The sequence below is a fragment of the Pinus tabuliformis genome, chromosome 8, assembly GCF_031772625.1.
Source record: "Pinus tabuliformis cultivar Carrire ecotype Pingquan chromosome 8, CPIR1, whole genome shotgun sequence".
Taxonomy (NCBI): domain Eukaryota; kingdom Viridiplantae; phylum Streptophyta; class Pinopsida; order Pinales; family Pinaceae; genus Pinus; species Pinus tabuliformis.
The window spans coordinates 2,057,993,818-2,058,004,451 of record NC_142294.1 but is presented as its reverse complement, the minus strand read 5'-3'; positions in this window follow the sequence as shown (position 1 = coordinate 2,058,004,451).

The following is a 10,634-nucleotide window of genomic DNA, read 5'->3' as shown; positions in this document are numbered from 1 at the left end:
ATGGACTTCAGAAGGTATTATTGATGAAGTTGAGGGGAACAATGGTGAACTCCAAGTAATGGACACTTGTTTAGAAAGCTCAGGGGTTGTGGCAATATTAATGCATGATTGTGGAGATTTCAGAATCTATTCATCAATTGATTTGTTGGCTTGTTGAACTTCAAGGTCTGTAATAAAATTAGGATCTAGAACAATTTCATTGATTGCACTTTCAGATTTTGTTCTAAATAATGAAAGATCAAATAACACATCAAAGGGAAGCTCTTCTAAAAATAACCACTCATCAAGACATGAATTAGCTTTAACTAATGGTATTTGACTAGCTAAACTTTCTTCTTTTTTACATTTTCTTGAAATTAGGTTGGGATTATCAACTACCAGGGCAGGGTTTGGGTTTGGATTAGCCCTAGTAAAATGAGTCTTCCTGGAAGCCAGAATTTCAAATTTTTAATTGTTTTTGTGAGACTTTTTCAAGATAACTTCTAAAAAATGACTTTAAGAGGCTCAAAATGTAGATTTAGAATTTTCTTAAAGCTTTATTAGGACTAAGGATTCGATGTCCCTAGTATGGTCGCCACTATGTTATCACTCAAAATTTTCTCTAGAAGTTATTAGAAGAAAGAAAATGGTCGAGGTAACCACAACCCAACTTTTGGGCATATGCTCTAGCCAACCTAGGCTCAAAGAGGGCTCTCTCTATGTGATTTAGGTTTGTTTGTTGGGATTTCAGGCTAGTTATGAATGTTTAGGGGGGTTTTTGATTTGTATTGAAGATTGGATAGTGGGATCCTTAAAACAGATGGATAAAATGATGTCTTTAGACCATTGGGCTATCGAGTCAACAGAAGGGCAGCCGGACTGGATCAACTCACTAAAGGTAATGTTCAAAGGGCAAGCTAGCAAAGTAAAGTGTAGGTCTTTAGAACATGAGGGTGAAATGGTTTTAATCAGTGTGATAGAGAAATTAAGAATTCTAAGACCGATATGTAAAGGAGGAATATAGGGTAATCAAAACAAAGGGAAATTATGAATCCTTTGGTATGTATTAGCAAGAAACAACCTAAACTAAGGAGCAATTAGGAATTCCTTAACTTAGATATCAGTTGAAAACATTTAAATGCCTAATTGTTAAAACAAAGTGTAATTAAACAAATTCTGAGATATTGTTCCAGTTATAGCATTCAGATTCAGAAATACATTAAAGATTGTGGAAAAAATTTAAGAAAGATAACAACAACATGAGAAACTACTTGTCTGCACTTCACTTAACACATGAATCCTGTGAAATATCTTGTCTTTATTAGTCAATCCATCTTGCTGGCCCAGTCAGTGATACAATATCTTTACAGTCTTTTGATCAAGAAGTCTATAGAAATGTCTAAGAATCCACACTACATACTTCGAGTTGTGAAGTATTTATACAAAATTTTATTACAAAATATCCCAAACTAACTTGAGATTTAATCTAGGAAATAAAAATATCCTTTTCTAGAAGGTAGAGATAGCTATTGAACTGCTTCATGTTGTCCCTAGTATTTTGGTGTTGCTGGCCTTTATATTTGGGTTTTTAGCCTTTTATTTTGCCTTACTGTTTGGTTTTTACGCTGGAAGCTGCATTCACTTTTCGCTTTCATCTGATACACTTTGACACTGATACTCTTTAATCATGCTAACCTGCCTTTACCTTTTACCCTGCTGACTGTACATTAACCTTTTTACTACATTTTACTATAGTAAATCAATCAAATTTTCCCATAATTAAGCATCATGTAACTTGATTTTCAACATCCTCCTATATATCTCATCTGCCTCGGTGTACTTAGAAAAAGTAGGCCTAGTGATGAATAGGTGTTTCACCTCATGCTGGAGGAAAAACGGGTTTTCAAATGTCTGGTAAAGAACTTTTCCTGTTGGTAATGCCTTTCTCGATGATGTATTGGCCTGCTCTTTAGCTAGCTCTTTGATTTTGTTGTCATAATCTTGTTGTGGCATGAGCTTGTCATTTATGACAAAGGGACTGGGTAACCCTTTCTCTCTCAAAATTTGAAACTTGGCCATAAATCTATCAACTGCTACCTGCATATTTTGACACTTGTCCTCTAAGTTTAACATTAAGTTTCTCTTGGAAAGGACCTTTCTTACCTCCAAAATTGTTTCTGTCCTATCCTATATATCCAATTCCTTAAGTTCATACTTGTTTTTACTGTTGAGGAAGTGGATAAGTCTGGTACCATCTTCAGGCATGTCTCCTAGTTCTTCCTTGACTTTTTTGATAGCTTTTCTATCTAACTTTATCAGATATATCTGTTCAAAAATCACTTGAATGGATGGCCAAGTATCATTGACAGAGTCAATTATATTGGCCCATAATATTTCCTTGGCTTGCCCAAGGGGTTCCTTTAGTGTTAGATCTTTCTCCATAGCCTTTAATATTTCATTCATTCTATCATCTTTCTACACTTCTTCCTTGTGCATGATCTTGGCAAGCTTGTCATCTTTTCCTTCATCTTATTCATCTTTGTAGCCCGTATGGAAATTTCCCCCATGGCTCTGACCAACTTTGTTGCTTGTTCACCTGATGCACTTGCTGCTGATGTAGACTCCGTTGAAACTGGTTGTGTTGTAGGCATAGGAGTTATGGGAGCCAATGAGGTTGTCAACGTGGAAGGGACTGTTGTTGAGACTGTTGGGATGACATTTGCAGACGTAGTGGAAATATCACTTTTCTTCAATTGAATTAAAGTGTCCAATTCTTTCTCTGTCTCCCTTAATTGATCATTCAAATTCAGGACTAGGTCCATTAATTCTTCATGTCTAGTCTGGTTCTCCAAAACTTCTAGTGTTTGGGATGTTGCAGCTGAGGTATCTTCAATTGTTTTTTCAGTGTTGCAATGTCATCGTTCTTTTTCTTAATCAGCTACTCAGTGGCTTTAATGTCTTTTGGATCATGTCCCAATTCAATCACTAAGTCTTCCAAAGACTTGATTCTAGTATCCTTGGCCTGTGAGGAGGCCTTCTCTAACTCATATTGAACTGAGATGTTGGTTAATGAATTTTGCAGTTGATGGGAAACTGCGGCTTTACTTGTAAGGGTGGAGTAAATCATTTCTCCAGCCTATTTATGAAACTCTATTTGTTCTATGGGATGAATATCCCTTGCCATCACTTCAAAATCAATTCTCTTGTAATATGTTGATGGCCTTGGCTGTTGTGCAATTGGTTTTATGAAGGACATCTATAGTTTTCCTTCTTTGATGTCAAAAGCAGACATCAACCTGGTCTGATTAGTAGGTGTGAGTTTGAGATACTAAGCATAAGTTTGGGCCTTTAGTTTATCATTTTTCATCTTGATCTCTTTATATCTATATTTTATATCCTTATCCTTATCACCAGGCCTACTGAATGAGGATACTTCTACACTTAGCTACCTTTTGAAAATCTAGGTCTGTGATGTGGATGGCCCCTATGTTTCCTCAAATGGAGATGTGCCTTTGCTTCTGTCCAGCTCAATATCAGTTATTCATACTGATCCTTCTGTGTCTTCCTGCTCTGAAATAGGATTTAGCCTAGGTCTTTTGCTCTGACTGATCTCATATTGTGTTTGGCGTGGGATCCCCCACAACAGGTTTTGGGGCTTAAAGCCCGAGTTTTGGTCAATTGTATTGTAAGACTCCGTGAAGTACGAGCGTGGAGCACAAAGTGTACAATCGAGTCATAGGGTTGTCCGCCCTAAAATATTGCAATTTAATGTAAAAGTGTGTCAACCTTCCCATGGTCCATGGACCATGGGATTGTATAAATAGAGCAAGGCTCTAAGTGTAAAGAGAGTAGAAAAAACTGATATAAGAATGGATCATTGATGTATGCGAAGTAACTTTGAGTCTATAAATCTGAGCCTTGGGTTGTAGAAATAGGAAGAGGCTCTGCAGCTGAGTGCACAGAGGCCTAGTAGAGTCTGCAGCTGAGTGTGCGGACCCCTGCAGATGAGTGCGCAGTGTGGAGTTGGGATTGTAATTGAAGAAGAGCATTAATAAAGATAAGTTTGATTTGGAATACTGTGTATCTGTGTCTATTTACCTTTATGCATTTATATTGTTTATGGTTGCGCACACTTATCTGAATGTTGAACAATTAATAAGAATATTGGTTCCACACAATTAAGTCAAGTATTAATCTAATAAGCGTAGTAACTATAAAGATTAGGGTAGGACTTTCTTCGCACTCCTTACAGAACTACGCCAAGGCATTTGCACAGGTTGCGAGGGATAGACAGATTTGTGGAGCAGCGCGAGCGCACAGGTTCGGACCACGAACCTCCAAAACTTCATCAAGACATCCCTAGGGTGTGGAAACCTAGTTCCAACACCCTCCTATAGTACTTCGAGTGAGGCCTCAATCCACGCTTCGCGGACTATTGCCAAAAGGGCCAGTAGTATCGGGATTTTCTTGGCTAAATCACTTTCGAACCTGGGTCAGGCCCCACTAAGCCAACAAATGGTTCTGTTGCTAGGACCAGGATCTACATAAGGGATGTCTAATATCGTGCCATTGGAACCTAACAAAGAAGGAAATTAAAGAGTGGTTGGACAGGAAGATTCACGAGTTCGCGACATAGGAAAACAGAACTCCACAAGTATCCAAGGAAAAGTGGCTGGATTGCTACGTGTATATGGAAATCCACAAGATTTTCTTTGCATCCTTTCCGTCGAAGCTATATGAGTGGATCGCAAGGTTAGCAGACATCCAAGGAAGGTGTAGGCTCGACCAACCAATAGTGTGGACTCTGCAATTAGTGCACAAACTAGAAGCATCAGAAGATAAGATCGCACGAGTTGTGGACCATTGGCTCGACCAGATAAAAGGGGGATCTATCATTGAGTTTGCGGTAGACACGACCATGAGCTATAATGAGGCAGAGTGACGTTTCCTCAAGGGACCACGAGGTAAGTATATTAAATCTTTGAACACCTAGATTAAGATGTTTTTATGTGAATAAATTAATGTTTGGGACTATGCAAAGCGGAAAGATCTACAGAAGTGAAAGTAGTGAAGAATTAGAAAATAGTCCCTTAATTTCACCCTCGGGACAAGCTCATGAGGGTTTCTCCAAGAAGCGCGGTTAGTTTTATAAGGTAGTCGATTCCACGGTTACCACCTCCACCCACACCACCACCTACTTCACCTCCCTCACCTCCATCTCCACCCACTCCACCTCCACTGCCCCCACAGTTCAGTATGGTGGGCACACTCAAACTACCAGTGTTCAGAGGAGTAGAGTATGAGGATCCGAACCAATTCTGGCTCATGGTAAGAGTAGTATGGGAAGCACAGGGCATCATGGATGACAATATTAAGAAGGCTACATTAGTGAGCATGTTGCAGGATCGCGCATTGACATGGTATATCAAGCACTCTAACGACCACCCAAACGCAGGGATAGTAGAGATCCAGAACACACTGAATAGAGAATTTAGTAGGCCAAAGTCAGAAACACAATCAATCATCGGGTTTAAAGAGATCGCAATGCTCTCGGGCGAGACTCCCTGGGATCTAGATCAATGGCTGAAGAGTACGATTTGCGAAGCCAATATGACATTGACATATGTACAGCATTGCACATGGTTTGTAGCATCTTTGGCACCGCACTTGAGGACTGTGCTATCACAATAGAAAATTTCTACCCAGGCCGAAGTGTTGGAAATGGTGATAAGATTACATGAGACCCTGATACAAGACCCTGGGTTGGGAGTTCAACAAATCCACGTGGAACTATAGAATCTATGTTTGGAAATGAAATTATTGAAGCAAGATAGGGCACCACGGCTAGAGGCGTGCGAGGAAGTATGGTGCATAAAATGCAAAGGCTAGGGCCATGGTAAGGATCATTGTCCAGTGTTCGCGAACTACTTGGCAGGAGGAGGGTCAATGCCGCTGAGACCGGAGGTGTAGGGAGGGCCAAGTACAGCACCCGCTTTATGGTGTTCAATCTGTCAGATAGGAGGGAAACATACGATGGACAATTGTCATTTGCTGCAGAAATATACACAGGCACCCCAAAAATTGTTTTGTAATTTTTGCAGGTCGGTAGGCCACAATGAGCGCACTTGCCATAGTTATGAGCTAATGATGGATCTAACCCCAACCCATAGGATGCAGACCGAAATTCGAGCCCTCGATCGAGATGCGAGGATGGCGTGCACTGGATTTCAGGGGTGAGGTCAGGGACGAGGTGGAATGGGACCAGGAAGGTGTCGCGGACAGTTAATTTGTTACAATTGTGGAGGACCAAGGCACTATGCCCGCGATTGTACCAACCCAAAGAGGATATCATGTTCATATTGTGCTCAGTTTGATCATGAAACAATATACTGTCCTACATTGATCACAAAGATGTGAGAAAAATGGGTATTCCAGCCTCCCCTGACTCAGAATATATGAATGATGAGGTCTGAGCCACGCGCAGAAGACCCGAATGTAAACATGATGCTCAAAAGTGGTGTGACCATGGGAGAGGATAAGGAGAAGCAGCTAGAGGAAAGTACATGGGTTCGCAAGGCTCCTGCAAAGGAACCTGAGTTTGACTTAGAATGTGCAAAGGAGACATTCATGGAAGCTAAGAAGAGCTTCGCAGAGGCCTCCACTTCAGGTAGTAAGGATCAACCAGAGCCAGGAATGGATCCTTCAATGCTCACTACCTTTATGGAGACATGCATGAAACTGTTGTGTGACAACAAGGTGGTTAAAGGACTACAAGAATTGATCACCAGGTGTGTGGGGTCAGGGGAACCGCACGTAGTCCAGAAATTAGGGAATCATGATTTGCGCACTAGAAGGGAGATGAGGTTGACTGCACAAATTGGTGAGTATGAAATGGATCAGGTAATCCTAGATCTAGGTTCAGACACGAATGTATTACCGAAGCAAACATGGGAATGAATGGGCAGGCCCGCGTTATAGTGGTCCCCTATTCAATTACAAATGGCAAACCAATAGAATATTTTGCCCATGGGAAGGTTGCAAGGGGTAACAATTGATATTGAAGGTGCGAGCGCGTAGGTGGATTTTGAAGTAATAGGTATTGTCGATGACAACAATCCCTATCACACGTTGTTAGGAATAGACTGGGCCACTGATATGAACGGAGTCATCAATCTGAAGAAGTGAAAAATGATCTTTGAGAAAAAGTCACTACGCGTAGTAGTCCCACTGGACCCAACTGAAGGAGCGCGCTACACTAAACCAGTGCATGACGATGATCTCAATTTTATATACAAGATAACTCTGTGAGACTGGGATTGGGTGAATCTAACTGCAGATGGGAGGATCTCATGGGAGCACAAAATCTCTTGCACTTCAGATTCAGACGAGGAAGTAGAGCGATGGCAGAATCAGTTGCACAAACTAACGACGTTGAATTGCAACATGATGATCAGATCACTGCATTTCGTGACAACGGAGGCAAGAGAGTTGCTGACATATGATGGATTGACAGAGGTGGATGAATTCCTGAGAAAATTTGAAAGCGCAGTACCGAAACAGCAGCGGTTTGATACGTTGAAATGGGCATTGTGTGCAACACCCGCACGATGGTGGGGTACACATCAAGAAAACTTTGAGGACTGGCGCGGATGTAGAAGGATGATGTGCTTACAATTTGGAAGCCGCCAACTTCAAACAAGAGTCGGTCAGTGAGGACGAAACAACTTGCGTGCCCACCTATCTTGATGGGTACAGACATGTGCTGGGAAGTCCACACAAGCACACCCCAAATTCAGGATCGAAAATCGGAACATGACACGACAACAGGAGAGGCGATGCACACCACAAACGTCCCACGTAGAAGCATTGAAGAAGGTATGCGGAATCCTTTACGAAGTTCACCAGGCGAGATGAACTGATTGGGTCCTACGCGTACCAATGTTCCAATGGGCCTATAGGGCCATGTGCAAAAACCTGAGCGCGGAGATGATTCCAAAGTTGAGGAGTAGGGTCGAGACCAAAATTATAGAAAAAAGGAATCCTCATGCAATAGCTCCCATAGTTGGGACAATACGTGAGGACCAAAATGAAGGAATTATGCAGCTACGTGAGGGAAAACTTATGTGGATTCAGGAAGCCATTTGGCGAGGGAATCTTAAGCTTCGCGAACTCAAAGAGGATCGGGTACGACTATGGAAGAAAATCATGTTAATGGATGTGGAGATCAAAAACTGGAAAATAAAATCGTCCAAGCATGTCTCGTCGATAAACTAAGGATGGCAAGACCAGATATGAAGAGCCATACTACTACATTAGGATATTTTCGCCGAGCATTTGTGACTCTGCTACTGTGGCTACGACTGCACCTTACCTGAAAAAGTAACCAGGGGAGCACACCACATAAGGAGGAATGCGCAGTGATGACTGTCACAATGGTAATTGAGGAGTGCCCGTGGACCATGCTGGAAGGTGGATTGAAGTCTTGCACATGTGGTGCGATCACCTAACTAACTGTCAAAAGCACAGTCTCAGTGCTCCAGGCAGTTGAAAGAGAGCGCGGGACTATAAAAGAGTCTACGTGGGAGCTGTGAAATAAGGAGGTTGCACATAGGATCAACATGTCACAGGGGTCACACCCGCACATAAGGGGTTGCGCTGCCACGCGGGTAGGCTGGGAGGTGACGATTAGTGTCACTGTTCATGACAAGATGTCCAATTTAAGACAAAGAGGAGCGGGTGGTAGGCAATTAAGACATGAAGTCAGAACTAGATTTGGGATGATCTGCCGCCAATCTAGCATTAATGGGCCAAATATGGGGGGAACGGTCGAATTTGAATTCAAAAAGGCCTATAAATCACAGGTGGCTATCTAGCGAACAACCCTTGGCATTTTGATAATTCATTTGTTACGCTATCAAGTGGGCATGGACCTTACAAATTTTGAGGCTTTGAGAGCAAGTTCGGTGTTTGATACATTGTCGAAGGAGACGCAAAACCTCCTAATTAGAATGATGTCAACAACCGAGGAAGCCGCGTAGAGCCCTATGTTTCTAGTGGTGGATGCACTGGAAATTCAAAAATCACCCTAGATGCCGATGCCCAAAAAGCATCCACAAGCAGTAGGACCAGTCGGCATGTCTCCATGAAATCCACGGTTTGGTAAACTTTCTATGGAAGACAAGGGCAAGACTATTAGTCTTGAGACGGATGATGAGGAGGAGGTCCTCAAGGCTTTCATAGAAGAGATCGAGGCGGATGAAGAAATGGAGGAATACATTCAGTCAGTGTGTGTTGTAGTAAAACTACCCAAGTATGTCCCTCTATGGAAAGGGAAAGCAAAAGTTCCCAAGGATTTGGATGTCGTTAAGAGCTCACTCCAAACCCCACTAGTCCCAGATGGCATTTTGTTTGAAGATTCAGCCCTGGGCTGTGTGCCCACGATGAAATTTGAATATTGGGACCTCGCGAACAGTGAAACTTTCCCACATTTGGAGACTAGTTAACCTCATGAAAAAGAGCAAGGATGGGTTAGTTACAGCACTAGCGCCGTGGAAATGGTTGTGCGGTGTGGAGGAGGCCAGGCTACTCCACCTACTATGGATTCCACACTTTCACTGGGCATCGATCATGATCTTTGTCATCAGGCAATTACTTTGCCTAATGCACGATGGGTACCAGTGGCTACAAGAGCCTATTCCCATCACAATGGAGCTTATTCATAGGATTTCTTGGCTTCCCTATACGGGAAGGGACCCTATGGAAATAGCTAGAAAAGGTGGAGATTTGGTGCTTGCAGAGGCCATGAAGAAGAAATACAAGTTGGAAAAGAAGCAAAGAGGCTACGTAATTAGTAGCATTCAAGATAAAGGGGTGCGTGTAGCCACCCAGCTGTTGGCCAGAAAGGTGACGAGGTACTGGAAATGGTCGTCGCACTAGCCAAACAATGTGTGGAGGGGGTCCAATTCAACTGGGTCAAATTCCTCTGTGAGGAATTCCTAACCAACTACAAAGAAGCTCAGGAGTAGGGCAAGACCTTCTACTACACATGGTTACTCTTATCTATCTTATTGGTGACAGGGGAACTCCCTGAGGACAGTCAGCTCCCTCCCCTTGAACAAGACTTGCCAAAGGTGGAAAAATATGCGTCACTTTGGGCGATGAAGGACGCCACGTGAATCCGTGAGACCAAGATCTTCTGGGTGCTCATGGAGGTGAGCATCTAGATGTGGATCAACCGAAGGCCACACCTGTCTCCCATGGTTTATAAGAGCTTGCAGAGCTCGACAGAGTTGAAAGTGGATATGCATAACCTATATATCTGGGTGCGCAAGGATCCAATGAAGAAATGGGTGAAGCTTTAGTTCATCACAACAGATGATGTGATCTTCGCAGTGATGGAGTCTTGGCCTCCAGAGTGGCGTGCACTGGACTTGGCCGAGGTGGAAAAGGCAATCACGCAGAAGTAGAAGGAAGCAGCCAAGCATCGTATCATAAAGCTAGCTGAGAAGCGGCGCAATGAGAAGGTAGCTGCGGAGGTTAGGGCTCCATGTGAAATGACATTACAAGAAGCGGCGCAGAAAAAGGCTGATGAGGCAGCAACGCAAACTGCAGAAAAAACTACAACGCCAATAGAAGAGCCTGAGTAGTGCCAAGAG